Consider the following 17,972-nt stretch of genomic DNA (forward strand, 5'->3'; position numbering starts at 1 on the left):
TTCATTTCTTCTTGCTCACTGTGAATCTTTGACACGCATTTAACGGCGATTCACAGGTTCTGCGAACGTTTCTCCCATTCACTTCAATAGGAGAAAAGTCTGCAATACCTGTGAATCGCCGCTAAATGCGTGTCAAAGATTCACAATGCGCAAGAAGAACTGATTTGAAGACAGGGATGGTAACAAGATGATGATGTCAGATGGATGATAGGAACAAACGGATGATGGCTGATGATAACAGTCAGATGATGGTAAGCACGAATAATGGGTGATGCAGTCCGATGATGGGTGATGATAACAAGCTAACCCTAACTCAAGCATTCTTTATATCTATCCCTGGATCTATCACTAAACACTGACCCAAACACCAGACACAACTAACCATTAATGTTCAAAAAACACTATCCCTATTGGATCTGAATCTGCAGACTGTCCCTAAGGCCTTATTCACACGGCAGGGATAGTAGTCGGCCTTATTCACACAGCCGCCGCAGTACAAATAATAGACCCATAAATGAGGCTATTCACACGGCCGATTTAAAAAAAAAAATGGAACATGCCCTATTTTGGGCTGTTCTCACGGCTGCATGGCTCCCATAGAAGTCAGCCGCTTGTTCTCCCCTGTTTATCACAGAACGAAGTGTCTGTGAGGAGAAGGAGATTTTTTGCTGTAGGTAGTGCCACACAACCGCCTTGTAAATAGCACCCCCCATAGATGGCACCCCCTCCTGTAGATAGCGCCACTGTAGCTCCCTGTAGGAGCTAAATACCTCTGGCCGGGGATTCCGCTCCTAAATGGAGCTCCTGACATCTCTGTCTATATATGGACAGTGACATCAGGGGCAACTCCTGAAGCGGATCCCCGGCCAGAGCGCTGCCGACACTCTGGCAGGGGATTCAATTCTTAGAGGAAGCCCCTGACGTCACTGTCCATATATGGACAGAGATGTCAGGGGCTCCCTCTAGGAGCGAAATCCCTGGCCAGAGGGATTCCGCTCCTACAGGCAGCTACAGTGTCGCTATCTACAGTTGGGAGGTGCTATCTACAAGGGGTCTGTGTGGCACTACCTACAGGGGGCTGTGACTGTGTGGCACTACATACACGGGGGCTGTGTGGCGCTACCTACAAGAGGGCTGTGTGGCGCTATCTACAGGGGGCACAGTGGCACTATCTACAGGGGGCATTGTAGATTGACATCTACAGTGTCTGTTGTCCCTGTCCATATATGGACTGTGACGTCAGGGTCTCCTCCTGGAGGGAATCCCCGGCCAGAGCGTTGCCGACTCTCTGATCGGAGATTCCGCTCCTAGAGGGATCCCCTGATGTCCCTGTCCATATATGGACATTGACGTCAAGGGCTCCTCCAGGAGGGGTGGTGGGTGGCACTATCTACAGGGGGTGTGGGTGGTGCTATCTACAGGGGGTGCGGATGGCACTATCTACAAGGGGGTGTGGTGGCACTATCTACAGGGGGTGTGTGTGGCACTATTTATAGGGGGCATGGGTGGCACTATCTACAGTGGGGCTTGGCTGGTGCTTTCTGCAGGGGGCGTGGGTGGCGCTATCTACAGAGGGCACTGTGGCACTATCTACAGAGGGCACTGTGGCACTATCTACAGAGGGCACTGTGGCGCTATCTACAGTGGGCTATGTGGCGTTATCTACGGTGGGCTGTGTGGCGCTATCTACAGGGGACTGTGTAGCACTGTCTACAGAGGGCACTGTGGCGCTATCTACAGAGGGCACTGTGGTGCTATCTACAGAGGGCACTGTGGCATTATCTACAGAGGGCACTATTGTAAAATCTACAGTGGGCACTGTGGCACTATCCACAGATGGCACTGCGACATTATCTACAGGAGGTGTGTGGCGCCATATAGAGAGAGCAGTTGGCACTATATACAGAGAGCAGTGTGGCACTATCTACAGTGGGCACTGTGGTATTATCTACAGAGAACACTGTTGCATTATCTATGGGGGGGGTGGCGCTATCTATAGAGGGCTCTGTGGCATTATCTACAGTGGGTGTGTGGCACTATATACACAGAGCAGTGTGGCACTATATACAGAGGGCACTGCTGTATTATCTACACATGAAATTCATCAAATTTTAAAACGGACCGTGAAAACTGATGCAAAACGGGTCACAATTGGCCATCAAAAACAGAAACACTGACACGGAACGGATACAAAACAGATGCAACACGGCCGTCAAAAATGGAACGAGATGTTTTTAACGGCCGACACTCCATGAAGTTAGGATTAGTGTATGGCGTCTTTGCAGGTTCACAAGGCAGCTTCGAAGATCTGATCTGAGGTGAGTGGACAGCAGCTGCCTTCTGGGCTCTCCCTCTCGGCATTGGCTTCGGCGCTGCACTGAATATGACACCTGTGACATTACAATGTGTGTGTCAGAATTTAGTGTAGCGCCGAAGCCGGAGCAGAGAAGGTGAGCCATGACATGCCAGGATCACGTCAGAAGTTTTGTGAAATGACAAGTACACAACATGTATCTAATCTATCATGTATCCAATCTATCACAAACTATGCACCACTCTGATAAGGCTGCGTTCACATATGCGCCAGGTTCCCGTTCTGACGTTCCATCTGAGCTTTCCGTCGGAACGGGACGCTGACTGACACAAACGGAAACCAAAGGATCCGGTCCGTCACCATTGAAATCAATGGTGATGGAAACGTTTGGTTTCCGTTTGTGTCATTCAGGGTCCCATTCCGCATATGTGAACGAAGCCTAAAATTGGCACATTTTCAGACCCTAGACGACCTTTTTGGTGGACCATTATGGTAAAAACTGATGTTAAAAACGGATGGTAAAAACTGATGACAACTAACGACAACCGATGACAACTGATTGTTTTGTAGTAAAAATTGTGAAAAAGCCTTATGGCAACTGATACATTTTTGCATTCGTTTTTGCATCAGTTGTAATCACATGAGAGACAAAAAAAAATGATGCTGGTGCAACTGCTATATATATGTGAAAGCACCCTTAGGCCTTATTCACACGAACGTGTTATACGTCCGTGATACGTGCGTGATTTTCACACTCGTCGCACGGACCTATGTTAGTGAATGGGGCCGTTCAGACTGTCAGTGATTTTCACCCAGCGTATGTGCGCTGCGTAAAACTCACGACATTACCTATACTTGCCCGTGTTTCGCGCAGCACGCACCCATTGAAGTTAATGGGTGCGTGCAAATCGCGCACGGCACACGGAAGCACTTCCGGGTGACGCGCGTGATTCGCGCTACAGCTGGTAAAGAAGAGAAGGGAAACATAAAGTCCCCTCCTTCTTTACTGTGTCGTCACATAAAAAGGGAGTGTCATAATGATGCCGGCTGCGTGAAAATCACGCAGCCACGCACCATATACACATGTCACACTGAACCTTTCCGCGCGCAAAACGGACACGTTTGTGTGAATAAGGCCTTAGGCTACATTCACATGAGCGTGTCCGTTTTGTGTGCGCAAAAGCATATTTTCTGAATTACATGCCCGTGTGCCATCAGTGTGTGTTGCACTTCTTTTTTTTTATTTCTCTGCATTTCTAAGCAACTGATGCGTGAAACAGGGACAGCACACGCATGTCGCCCGTGTGCTGTCCGTGTTTTTCACTCACTCCTAAGCTTCAATGCACGACCACGTCCGCAAAACACACCAATATAGGACATGCAGTATCACGCAACGGACACTTACTGAATGAAAAGTCACGCATGTCTGAATAGCCCCGTTGAAATGCATGGATCCGTGTGCGGTCAGTTGTTTCAACGGACAACACAAGGATGAGGAACACACTTGTCTGAACGAGTCCTTAGTCAGTAATGCGCTGTCATTTATCTGACCTGCACTAATGAATTAGCTGTATAGTAGTTGGCTTAGTAACTGCCCCAGCTGCTGAATACAGGAGATTACAAGCGTGCAGGAATAGACCTGCTGCTCATAACAATAGTATTGATACTCCACAGCCAAAATCCGTTTACACAGGTATAATTAGTGTCAGATAACGAAAATTCAAAAAAGCACATCCACGGCCATCCGTCAATTATGAATACTAGATCCCTCCGCTTTGAACAATGCCTTTTTGTTTGAAAGGTCATCCGACAATTAACTGATCATGGGGTTCCCTGATGATGGGAACCCCAGCAATCTGTTGTAAACCTTAGCGAGAACTTATCAGCAATTGTTCAATTTCGGTGCAGCCCCACCACAGGCGAAAAAAAGCATTACACAATTCTCATAGAAAGCAATGGGCTGTCCGTGTACTGCATGGATGTGTTTGGTCCTCCGGAGCAAGATACACTCTTTCCAACTACTCTACTCTAATAGAATGACGGACTCCCCTCTCTTTTAACTCTGAATGCCATAACAGGTTATTAGAAAATTGGATTTCTAAACCAGAAGAGTACATCATTGCATTGTCTTGGCCCTGTATATTTATGTAGGCCAGGCTGCAGTGTTTCCATGTCCATCCTTAGAACAAACTAATACTATTGTGAATCCAACATATAGCAATCCCAGACTACAAGCAATCGCAGTGCAATTCCTATGATAGGGAAGGAAGTGAAAGGTGTCATGCAGTTTATATAATGTGTTATGTTGAATCCAAAAAACATGAATTTGTGGGACAATATTATGATATTTGACAAAGAAAAAATGTCTTGCGATAGAAGACACTGGATTGGTAATGTTCCACACGGAGTTTGCAAGGTGGATATGTCTTATGAAGATACCAAACTTTCTACCTCATTTCCGCTGCATAGCTTCTTATATTACATGGACTGTCACCACCTACACATACAACACATAGCTTCTTATATTACATGGACTGTCACCACCTACACATACAACACATAGCTTCTTATATTACATGGACTGTCACCACCTACACATACAACACATAGCTTCTTATATTACATGGACTGTCACCACCTACACATACAACACATAGCTTCTTATATTACATGGACTGTCACCACCTACACATACAACACATAGCTTCTTATATTACATGGACTGTCACCACCTACACATACAACACATAGCTTCTTATATTACATGGACTGTCACCACCTACACATACAACACATAGCATTGCTGAAATGCTTTACTCTGAAGATTTGGTAAAGAGGGAATACTAGACTTTTCCTATGTTCCTAGGGCATAAACAGATTTCAATTTCTAACATGGGGGTTTTACTGTGCTAATGGGGGTTCATTTCTCTTCGTTTTCTTCACTACATTCCAAATCCATAGAGGCACATGGTGATTGGCAAATGTAGTGTTTAAAAAATAAAAGGCTGTGTATGACTGAAGGGGTAACTAAACTTTCAACAAACTTCTGACATGTCATTGAGTTTAATGGTAATGCTTCCGTTGCAAATGGTTTCCGTTTGTTTCCGTTCCACAAGGTTTTCCATTTTTTAGCGGAAATAATAGTCGACTGCGCTATTGTTTCCGCTAAAAAACAGACACCTTATGGAACGGAGACAAACGGAAACCATTTGCAATGGAAGCATTACCATTGAAATCAATGGTTTCCATTTGTCTTTCCGTTCATGGGTTCCTCCAACTAAAAGGTTGAGCGAAACCCATGAACGGAACCCGGCGCTGACGTGAACGAGGCCTTAGATGTTGATAAAGATTATTATTATTGATGGTTTATTATGATTATTAGATTATTATTATTTATATAGAACAAGATGTGGTTAAAACTAAACCATACCTAGTATAAAAACCCAAAAATGCAATGAAAATATAGCACGGTGCCATTTCTGATAAGAGATTATAAAAAACAAGAAAACAAAAAAAGAAAAAAGAAAGAAACAAAATTATTCCAGAAATATAACTATGCACTCTTGGGTTAATAGAAAATTATCAAAATATTTTATTTGTAACTCCAAAAATCATCGGAAGTATAAATATACACATACATAAAATTTAAAAGAAAATCTCCTGGCCAGGAAAAAAAAACATACAATTGGAACTTCTATACATAGACCAAGTCACCTAAAGGATAAATAACATTCATTGTATATATATTTTTTCTTTAACAAGATTTTTTAAGACAAGAAATTCAGTGAAACCGCTAGGTTGTGTTCACACTTGCGGTTTTTGACAATATATATTTTTTATCCTATGAGTAGCCAAAGATCCTATTACAAGTAGTTGGTAATAATTTTTTGAAGAAAGTCTTCTTATATGATATAGTTCTCGTCACAGGACGATAGCCCTCATATATTTAAGGAGACAGATTTTGTTGCTGTTTTTTTTTCCCTCGATTTCAATAATCCCAGATTTTGTAAAGATCTATAGTAGCTAGCAGTCTATTCATAGACCCATGGGTCAATATATAGCCTCCCGATCTTTGAATTTGAAGAAAGGTATATTTTTTTCTCTTTCTCTCTCAAGATTTTTTATATATACGGGAATCCCGACTTTTATTGCTCATGCAGGTTTTACCTCCAAACAGCCAGCAAATACAGGGAACCGTGCGGAGAGACAACCAGCCCGACAGGTGGAACAAATGATCCCCAGTAGGTGAGTACCTGTATGTATGGCCATATACCTCCTTCAGAGCCCCAAGCTTCCACCGTCACGTCAAAATGGTACTTTCCTTTTCAATGTGCCTAGGCATTCCACATCGCACGCCGGAAAAGGCAAGATCAAGAGGGGCAAGAGGACAGGCCGACAACCAGGTAAGTTCCAATCGAATGGTATCCTTTTTCCATGTGATGTCTCCAAACATTAGACAGGGATTTGCAAGGCAGGGGTTAGACGTCACTACCCGCCCTGTTTGATTAAGTCAGCTGACGCGTTTAATCCCTAAACGGGATTTCCTCAGAGCTGTTTGGCAAATGCAGCCCAATACGTTGTATTTATAGTGTCCCAAAGGTTTCACTTATTGGTTCCATAGTTACTGATGCAATATTCCATGGAAATGATCTAAACTGTTGCAAAAAATATATATACAAATCTTTCATATAGTGTAGTAATTATAATTCTTATTTCAACAGCAAATAATATACTTTACAAAAATCGACAGTTAACTCGTATATTAATTAATCCATATCCATAAAGTAAAGTATATTATTTGCTGTTGAAATCCCGTTTAGGGATGAAACGCGTCAGCTGACTTAATCAAACAGGGCGGGTAGTGACGTCTAACCCCTGCCTTGCAAATCCCTGTCTAATGTTTGGAGACATCACATGGAAAAAGGATACCATACGTTTGGAACTTACCTGGTTGTCGGCCTGTCCTCTTGCCCCTCTTGATCTTGCCTTTTCCGGCGTGCGATGTGGAATGCCTAGGCACATTGAAAAGGAAAGTACCATTTTGACGTGACGGTGGAAGCTTGGGGCTCTGAAGGAGGTATATGGCCATACATACAGATACTCACCTACTGGGGATCATTTGTTCCACCTGTCGGGCTGGTTGTCTCTCCGCATGGTTCCCTGGTATTTGCTGGCTGTTTGGAGGTAAAACCTGCATGAGCAATAAAAGTCGGGATTCCCGTATACATAAAAAATCTTTAGAGAGAAAGATAAAAAAATATACCTTTCTTCAAATTCAAAGATCGGGAGGCTACATATTGACCCATGGGTCTATGAATAGACTGCTAGCTACTATAGATCTTTACAAAATCTAGGATTATCGAAATTGAGGGAAAAAAAACCAGCAACAAAATCTGTCTCCTTAAATATATGAGGGCTATCGTCCTGTGACGAGAACTATATCATATAAGAAGACTTTCTTCAAAAAATTATTACAAACTACTTGTAATAGGATCTTTGGCTACTCATAGGATAAAAAATATATATTGTCAAAAACCGCAAGTGTGAACACAACCCAGCGGTTTCACTGAATTTCTTGTCTTAAAAAATCTTGTTAAAGAAAAAATATATATACAATGAATGTTATTTATCCTTTAGGTGACTTGGTCTATGTATAGAAGTTCCAATTGTATGTTTTCCTTTCCTGGCCAGGAGATTTTCTTTTACATTTTATGTATGTGTATATTTATACTTCCGATGATTTTTGGAGTTACAAATAAAATATTTTGATAATTTTCTATTAACCCAAGAGTGCCTAGTTATATTTCTGGAATAATTTTGTTTCTTTTTTATTTTTTTATTATTATTATTACCATGTTAACCCTAAAGACTACAGAGAGAATTACTGACCTGAACAAGTATTCTTTTTTTTACAGTCAATAGGATCCATTTGAATATATAAGACTTGATTTAATCCAATAAAATTGTCATGGATCCATTAGTATTAAAAGCCTTGATAACAAAGCCTTAAAGGGGTTCAAGCAATCAAAATGTGACTGAAGCGTAGACTTTCAGCTTAAATTAAAATCAAAGTATTCCATTACGGTTTAGGAATTACAGCCATTTTTTACATAGTATCTCTATTTCCACAGGCTCAAATGTAATTAAACAATTGACTGATAAGCAGTTTCATGGCCGGGTGTGACCTGTTCCTGCATTATTTCATTACAAATTAAGGAGGTCTGGGGTTGATTCCAAGTGTAGAAATAGTATTTGGTAGCTGTTCATGGGAATTGTCAATATGCAGTCCAAAGATGTGTCAATAGTCTATACTATAGTATTATAGTATTAAAAGTAAACTTACCCAGAACTCCCTGCTTCTTCCACCAGTCCGGCCTCCCGGGATTACGTTTCATCCCATGTGACCGCTGCAGCCAATTGCAGGCCAATCACAGGCTGCAGCGGTCACATGGACTGCCGCGTCATCCAGGGAGGTCGGACTGGATGTCAAAAGAGGGGCGCATCACCAAGACAACGGCCGGGGTATGTATGAACGTCTTTTACTTTCAATCGCCCGAAAGGGCTGCCCCTTCTCTCTATCCAGCACTGATAAGGAGAAGGGGCTGCCGATTAGTGCAGAGAAAACGGGTCCGTAAATACGGGTGGAATACGGGTCGAATATGTGTGACAAAGGACCCCTATTTACGCCATTATTTATGGGTGGGAAAAAATACGTTTGTGTGCATGGGGCTATTGAAATTATTTTTGTTTTCTCACATCCCTTGAAATAAAGGGGTTTGCTGAAAACCTTCTCGATCTCAGAAAAACTTTTTAAACTGCTTTGTATGATGGCAGGCAAACTTTACATGGTCTCTGATGAGTATTAGGGTATGAGTATTAGGGTATGTTCACACGGCCTATTTTCAGCCGTTTTTCGGGCCGTAGACGCCCGAAAAACGGCTGAAAAATCGGCAGTAGAACGCCTCCAAACATCTGCCCATTGATTTCAATGGGAAAAACGGCCCATAAAAGTGCAGGTCACTTCTTGGGACATTTTTGGCGCCGTTTTTCATAGACTCTATTGAAAATAAGTCCAAGAACGGCTGTAAAAAACGCAGCGAAAATCGCGAGTGGCTTAAAAAACGTCTGAAAATCAGGAACTGTGTTCCCTTGAAAACAGCACCGTATTTTCAGACGTTTTTGACTCAGCATGTGAACATACCCTTAGAAATCACATGGTTATGATCGTTTTTGGTTTTATGTTTGATATTTTATGACTGTTTCTCGGATAACACATTTTTATGATTCATTGTAGGTATATCAACACAATGATAACCTTCAAATAAAGCTTCCTTTGATATTGTAACCAATATAAAAAATGTCACAAATTCACCAACTTGTATAGAAATGCTAATGATCATGCTCTAGATGCAAAACATAGGAGATAAGCAGAAAAAAAGAACATAGGTATAGCCGTGAATTTAATTGGATTTTCTTCTTCCAACCTCACAGCTGGGATAAATTAATCAAGGTAAATGGTTGACTTCTTAGCAAACCCTGAGCGGAAGCTGAACACCTGGTGGCCGTAATGTATGTGCCTGCTGAGTGTAAGTAATACCTGGACTCATTTTAGCTCTGCTCAGCTGCATCTAAAAGATACTTCAAGAATCATTTTGTAACAGCCTCCAGATGTACTAAAAATACTATAATGATGTTTCTTTATTTAAAGAAAACTTCATGCAAAATTTATAATTTCACATTACATCTCCATTGTATCCCTGGTTTACCTTTAGGGTATGTTCACACACACTAATTACGGACGTAATTCGGGCGTTTTTGCCCCGAATTACGTCCGAAAAATGCGGCTTGAAAGCGTTGACAAACATCTGCCCATTGAAAGCAATGGGCAGACATTTGTCTGTTCACACGAGGCGTATATTTACGCGCCGCTGTCAAATGACGGCGCGTAAATAGACGCCCGCGTCAAAGAAGTGACCGGTCACTTCTTGGGGCGTAACTGGAGCCGTTATTCATTGACTCCAATGAAAAGCAGCGCCAATTACGTCCGTAATATACACGGCGTTCAAGCACCTGCACATGCCTTTCTCCTGAAAACATCCCCGTAATTTCAGCCGTTACGGACGCTGTCGTGTGAACATACCCTTACACTTGTTTTTCAGTTTGGTCAGAAGTTCATGAGAGGCTCTATTTTTAATGGTGACAACCACCTTCTTTTTCATGTCAATTAAAGTTTGTCATATCTGTGTCCTGAATAGGGTGTCCTTACATGAGACTTTTTTTGTGGCAAAAAACATTTCACCTATGTAAGCCTTGTGACCAAAAAAATCTTAAAGGCTACGTACACCTTTGACATGATTTTTTGTTTTTAATAAAATTGTGGATCAGTGTGATTGGTGCAACTTTCTAAATACATTTTATTAAAAATAATTTAAACTTTTTGAGATACAGCTGCTTTGTATTCTGTATACAGAGCAGCTGTATCTAGCGCTGAGACATGAAACCGTCATTCACTTTGGGAATGGGGTTCTTGTGGCCGTGCCTGCAATTATGGGCCGTGATTACGGGCACGGACATGTGCATGGGGCATTACAAAGTAAATGGAAATGACTAGAGTGGATGACACACTGGTATGGAGGCATCCAAAGTAGACATAGTTGTTCTAGTGGCCTTTGTGGCTAACACACTGTTGTGGGAGCATTTGTGGTTGACATTGTTACGTGTACATATGCGGCTGGCACACTTGTAAAGGTATCTGTGACTGACATCATGTCTCACAACTGTCCCACTTTTCTCAGGATTGCCCTGTGAACAGGTCTCCAAGGTGTCGGTGCTTATTAAAATGTCTCCCTAAATTGGGGTTTCTGGAACTCCCCAGACATATGGAAGAAGGTTCTCTGGTCAGATGAGACTAAAATTGAATTTTTTGGGCATGACTGGAAACGCTATGTGTGGAGCAAACTCAGCACTTCCCGTCACCACAAGAACCCCATTCCCACAGTGAAGAGTGGTGGTGGCAGTACCTGCTGTGGGGATGATTTTAATCTGCAGGTACATAAAAACTAGTCTGAAATGAAGGAAAGATGGATGGCAGTAAGTACAGAGCAAATCTTGAGGGAAACTTGTTTCAGTCTGCCAGAGATTTGAGACTGGGACGGCAGTTCATCTTCCAGCAGGACAATGACCCTGAACATACTGATAAAGCTGCACTGGAGAGGTTTAAGGGGAAACGTTACAATGTCTTGAAATGGCCGAGTCAAAGCCGAGACCTCGATCCTATTGAGAATCTGTGGCATGACGCGAGGACTGCTGTACACCAACGCAACCATCTAACTTGAAGGAGTTGGAGCTGTTTTGCCTTGACAAATGGGCACAAATCCCAGTGTCTAGATGTGCCGAGATAATAGAGACATAACCCAAGAGACGCATCTGTGATTGCAGCAAAAGGTGGATCCACAAAGTATTGACTTTCAGGGGTGAAAACATATGCACAATAGTTTCCTGTTTTTTTTTCTTCATAAGGGTATGTGCACACGCTAGCTGTCATTTACATCTGAAAAGACAGACTGTTTTCAGGAGAAAACAGCTGCCTCGTTTCAGACGTAATTCCTCCTCCTCGCATTTTGCGAGGCTTCTCTGACAGCCGTAAATTTTGAGCTGTGCTTCATTGAGTTCAATGAAGAACGGCTCAAATTACGTCTGAAAGAAGTGTCCTGCACTTCTTTTGACGAGGCTGTATTTTTACGTGTCGTCGTTTGACAGCTGTCAAACGACGACGCGTAAATGACAGGTTGTCTGCACAGTACGTCGGCAAACCCATTCAAATGAATGGGCAGATGTTTGCCGACGTATTGTAGCCCTATTTTCAGACGTAAAACGAGGCATAATACGCCTCGTTTACGTCTGAAAATAGGTCGTGTGAACCCAGCCTCATTGTTTGTGACACAGTAAAAAGGCATGGTGTATAAATCTAATGGTACAACCCCCCCAAAAATCCATTTTAATTAGAAGTTGTAATGCAACAAAACATGAGTACTTTTGCAAGGCCCCGGATATGCATACCCTGCATATATACATTGCATCCAGAAACCAACGGGGATCACAAATGTGCGCAAACAGTTTGACTGCACATAAAAGTGTTGTTGTAGACTTATTTTGGTAAGACTTTTTCTTTTTTGTTCTGTATTCCAAATTCAATGTAAATTTATAAATTTTTCCCTAAAAGGAGCCTACAGTCTCCCTCACTCCTCATGCAGAGCTAGACACACATTCAAGGTGGTGACTAAAGAGTTTCTGCTTTGCTTACAGTACATGAATGGGCTACCAATAGAACGGGAGCCCTCTGATTAATAAAGGGGTTTTCTGGGTCACCCCCTTCTATCACATCCACATGCCCAGTCAACCCCTTTAAATTAAGCCCCAACCAAAGGGCCAAGACATTTAAAGGAACAGTGTCATCACAATTTTTTTTTAAATATGTTAAAGATGTTAGTGCTTTATTAAAAATGTTTATATTTATTTGTGTGTTTGTGTTTTACTTTTTCTTATTTTTACACTTTTTCTTCCCTATGGGGGCTGCCATTTTTTTTCCCATTTCTGTATGTGTCGATTAACGACACATACAGACATGGAATACGGCAGCCACAGTCCCATAGGGACTGCGAACGGGGCCCGTTCCATCCACTAACATGTACGCCGTCTGTGTGGGAACTGCGCATGCGCCGCTCCCACACAGTCCAATTTGAAATGCGCGCCGTCCGGCGCCATTTTCCTGTGGACCGGAAGTCGCGGCCGGACAGTAAGATTACTACTTCCGGTCGCGGCTTCCGGACTTGTGCACTTGGACCAGCGGCAGCAGACGGAGCGGACGGGCCGGAGGGAGCCGCGGCGGCAGGAGCAGGTAAGAGATTTCTATGTATGTTCGTGTTTGTGTACGTTTACTACTGTATGTAAACCTACTACACTGTGTGTTAGCTCAAAAAATGGCGACACACAGTGTAGGAGGTTAGACCGTTCAAACCCCTCGTTTATCCCGGCACTAGCCAGGATAAAGGAGGGGGGGGGATGCTGAGAGCTCACTAGAGCGAGTTCTTTTTACCCAATTTTGCAATGCTGCAATTTTGGGAATAGCTCCATCTAGTGACCAGCAATGGGAAATATTATAAATTAGAATTAATTTATAATATTTCCTGACTCGTGAAAAAAATAAAATAAATTTGAACAATGTTTAATCACCTACACACTAAATGTTTAATTAAAAAAAAAACAACATGTTTTTCTGGCAACACATTCCCTTTAAAGCCTCCTCATCATACTGTATATATAGAAGATACTCATGGGAAGAAACAGCATACTGTGCATAGGTGTAATGCCTTATTATTATGCTATGTTTGTAAAGTGGGATATTGAACGGAGAAGTCATATTTATTTTCAAAAACAGAGACAGGCAGAAATACCGATCTTCAGATCATGATAAATGAGTGTTTCCACACCATAGGACGTCTTGTATTGCTGCAAACAAGTATGCCAGCATTACATTTTATTCTGTCAGGTCCCAAATAACCAGTTTAAGTTTTGCCTAAGAAGGATGCAAACAGGGTATGTTGACACACTTAACAAAAAACGGCTGAAAATACGGAGCTGTTTTCAGACGTTTTTACCATTACCATTGTGTAAGGGTTTCATCATTTTGACGGAATCAATACCGTAGTCGACTGCGCTATTCACCCTTAGGGCATGGCCACACGTGGCTGAGTTTTTCCGCTGCAAAAGTTGGTGCAGATTGGGGGCAATTATGCAACGAATCTGCACCAACATTTGCACGTTTGACAGGTAATTCAGACATTGCAGAACAGACAGCAGACTTGCCACAGATTTCAGTTTTTGCATTGCAAAGGCTGAAATCCGCAGTGAAATTCCGCTTCTTCAGCCTATGGTCCGCAGCGTGGTTTTCCGCAATGTCTGAACTAACTTTCCTAAAAATGTATAGAAACAAATGTAAAAAACGGCCGCTGGAGAATTCCACTGCGGACTGTCCGCAGCGGAATTCCACAGCAATTACGCCACGTCTGGCCATGCCCTTACACAACAACGGGGACAAGCGGAAAACATTTGCACCGCATTCGTCACCATTGGAAAGCTCAGACGGAACCCATGAATGGAGTCACGACGCAGACGTAAACGAAGCCTTACATGTGCTCCAGTGGATTTACTTGAGTAAGAGATTACCGAAGTCCCATATTAGTACAATGTTATAAAGCGGCACAGCGGTAATAGAGCTTTCTGTATTTGTGATCACAGATCATACTGTATGATCACCAGAAAACGGCAAACTGCACGGTCTAACTATATACACTGTTTTCCACTGCTATTGCTGCTACAGGTGAAAAAAAAAGATGTATATCTATACAGTAACGTGATAATATAATAGCAAATCATTATATACCCCAAAAAGAATCCCTTGACTAAATATATATCTGTAGTGTTAGCAATTGCCATAAATTAACAATGATTATATATATATATATATATATATATATATATATATAAATATATATATAATGGGAAATGCTAACATAAATTAGGGTTGCCTTATGTTATGTCAAATAAATTATTTGACTCATGGAAAAGAAAGTATTTTGTAATTATTTTCATGGTATTATTGTATAAACAATAATACCTAAACAGCGCTCTCTGCCTCAAAAATAAGAGTAAAAGGTTATTCAAGTTTTTACTACTTTTCATGGAAATGAATTCTGTAGTTAATGTTAATGATGGTTAAGGGGGAACATGCACTTTAAAGTAGAGAAATATACAAGCAGTCGCTGAAGGGTCCCAGCTGTCCCAGAAAAACAGGTGCCACAATAGTAAGAATATTTATGGGGCCAAAGAAAAGATACATTCTTAATGAAAAGTAGGATACCCCTCAAAATACATCCATTTACATTCATAAGAACACAAGTACTTAGGTTAAAACTGAAACATATAAGATAAAGTGAGAAAAATCAAAACTATAAAACTGCAATCATAAAACCTAAATATACAATTGCCACACAGACACATTGAAGAAATCATCAGACATAGTAAAAACAAATACTTTTATGCAGATGTAGCAGAGCTAATTTTGTCACCTAACTCTTCTGGGCTATATCACATGCACACATGAACTAGATATTGCCAAACATTACCTGCGCCCCCATGTAAACCATTGTGATACCAAAAGAGTTGTAGAAATTTACTAACTCAGCTCCGCTACTTGTGAAAAGGCTACATCTGTAAATTATCTGAACAAACTCTGTAAGCATATTTACACATTGTTGTATATTTAAGCAACTTCATAGTTTATATCATAAAGAGAAAAGAAAAATGTGTGAAGTTTCCTATTTGCTACATTAATTAACCCTTGCTGCTTTTAATATTTATGGTAAATACAGTAGAAGTGAGCTGTTCTTACCTGTCTACTGTGCTTATCCCAGCTGGTTTCCCTGTAGAATGTGGTACAACTTTCTTATAATTTCCAATACACATGCAGGATAATATGAAGATATAGCCTGGAATCTGATTCCTTGTTAATCCATGTGTGTGCTCAGAGAGAAGGACAAGGCAATGTGAAAACCCTTAAAGAACTAAATAAGACAAGGCAAAATATTGTAGGAAAATAAGGCAAAGGCTGTTGAGAGAGAGACTTGCAGGCAGCCCAAGAGCTCATTGTTCTGAATGCATCTCTTGTGGCTGATGTGTGCAACATTCCATTAGCTGGATGCGCAGCAGATTGGATGTGTGGTGCCACCTGCTGGTCACATTTTATATCCTGTAATCTTCAAGTATTTCGGTTCCAATGATAATGATATTGGCAGGCAGTGACCTACACACTATTAAAATCCACAAGCTTCTCTGTTATTTACTTATAGCGGAAGGTGATAACTTTTTGTAGTTTCTGTTCTATGTTACAAATTGTATTTGCGTAATCGCTGCTTTTTGTTGCGGGTTCTCCCCATTGGGGAGGTAAAATCCGCAACACATAGCAGATGTTGAGATTTTTGCGGCAGAAAACCTGCGATTCCGCTGCAAAAATCGCAGCTCAGAAAAAAAATGTAATCTTATACTTACCCGGGAATTCTGTGCTTCTTTGTCCAATCCGGGCTCCTGGGGTGATGTTTCATCCCATGTGATCGCTGCAGCCAATCACAGGCTGCAGCAGCCACATGGGTTGCAACGTCATCCTAGGAGACCGGATGGCAGAGGGACGCTTCGCCATGGCTATGTATGTATGAAACTTTTTTTTTATGTGCAGTTTTCACAGCGGACATTCCAGCTGAAAACCTGCACCACAATTGAGTGCGGTTTTTTTTGGCAGGAATTTACTGCGGAGCACAGGGCGGATACGCTGTGTGCTTTTACGCAGCGTATCCGCCCTGCGTGAACATATCCTAGGGCCAGGATCACGCACACACAGTTTGATGCAGTTTTTGTGGCGTTTGGATCCAGAAGTAGATCCATAAGTAACAAAATGTATAAAGAAAAGGCTGATGCATCTACTTTCTTTTGAAGCCACTCCTGTGTTTCACTCAAAAACCTGAGCCAAAAACTGCATCAAAACTGTTTGTATGTGATCCTCGCCTAATGGACTCTTCTGACTAGGACTAGATTATAGAGGGGTCAAAAGGGGCAATTGCCATAGGCAGTGGCGGATCACCATTAGGGCGGGTGGGCCCATGGGCGCCCGAATCGCACATGTCCGCACGGGCCCCCTCATGCCCGGTGGCGTTGCTAGCACCGGAGGGGGCCTCGGTGCTAGCGGCAGCCACATTCATTTGTATCTGAGTCCTCAGGACGCAGATACAAATTAATATTATAGGCTGCAGGCCACGTTAGGACTGCAGCCTATAAGGCGCTGGGAAGACTCCCTGCGCAGGCTTGTGTGATGAGGTACTGCATCACGCCGGTCTGCGCATGCGCCTAGTCCAGATTATTCACATGTGTCCAGCTGGAGTGGCTGGCACGGGGCAAGGCAAGTAAAATATATATATTTTTTTTAGGTGGGGGTAGCGCTGTGTATATATTCAAGGAGGGGGGGATTGCTCTGTTACACTATATACAAGGGGGAGTGCTGGGTGGCCCTATATACAAGGGGAGGGTAGCGCTGTGTGGGCCTATATACAAGGGGGAGGGGATCGCTGTGTCACATTATATACAACGGAGGGGAGTGCTCTTTGACACTATATACAAGGGGGAGTGCTGTGTGGCCCTATATACAAAGGGGGAATGCTGTGTGCGCTATATACAAGGGGGGAGCGCTGCGTGCACTATATACAAAGGGGGAGCGCTCTGTGCACTATATACAAGGGGGAAGCGCTGTGTGACCCTATATACAAGGGGGGGGAAGTGCTGTGTGACCCTATATACAAGGGGAGGGGAGCGCTGTGTGGCACTATATACAAAGGGGGGAGTGCTGTGTGCACCATATACAAGGGGGGAGCGCTATGTGGCCCTATATACAAGGGGAGCGCTAAGTGGCCCTATATGCAAGGGGGAGCGCTGTGTGGCCCTATATACAAAGGGGGGAACGCTGTGTGACACTATATACAAGGGGGGAGCGCTGTGTGACATTATGTACAAAGGGGGAGGCTGTGTGGCGCTATCCACAGCGGTATGTGTGGGG

General features: G+C 42.5%; 1 protein-coding gene across 1 annotated transcript in view; it reads right to left on the bottom strand.

The window, feature by feature from the left end:
- HTR1F (5-hydroxytryptamine receptor 1F) overlaps nucleotides 1-16,018 on the bottom strand; it is a 250,822-nt gene extending 234,804 nt beyond the window's left edge. Inside the window, exon 1 of the mRNA XM_075850914.1 lies at nucleotides 15,765-16,018. The gene's annotated coding sequence lies outside the window, so the exon portion shown is untranslated. The remainder of the gene's footprint in view (nucleotides 1-15,764) is intronic.
- Between the last annotated feature and the right edge of the window lie 1,954 nt (nucleotides 16,019-17,972).

The sequence above is a fragment of the Rhinoderma darwinii genome, chromosome 2, assembly GCF_050947455.1.
Source record: "Rhinoderma darwinii isolate aRhiDar2 chromosome 2, aRhiDar2.hap1, whole genome shotgun sequence".
Classification (NCBI taxonomy): Eukaryota; Metazoa; Chordata; class Amphibia; order Anura; family Rhinodermatidae; genus Rhinoderma; species Rhinoderma darwinii.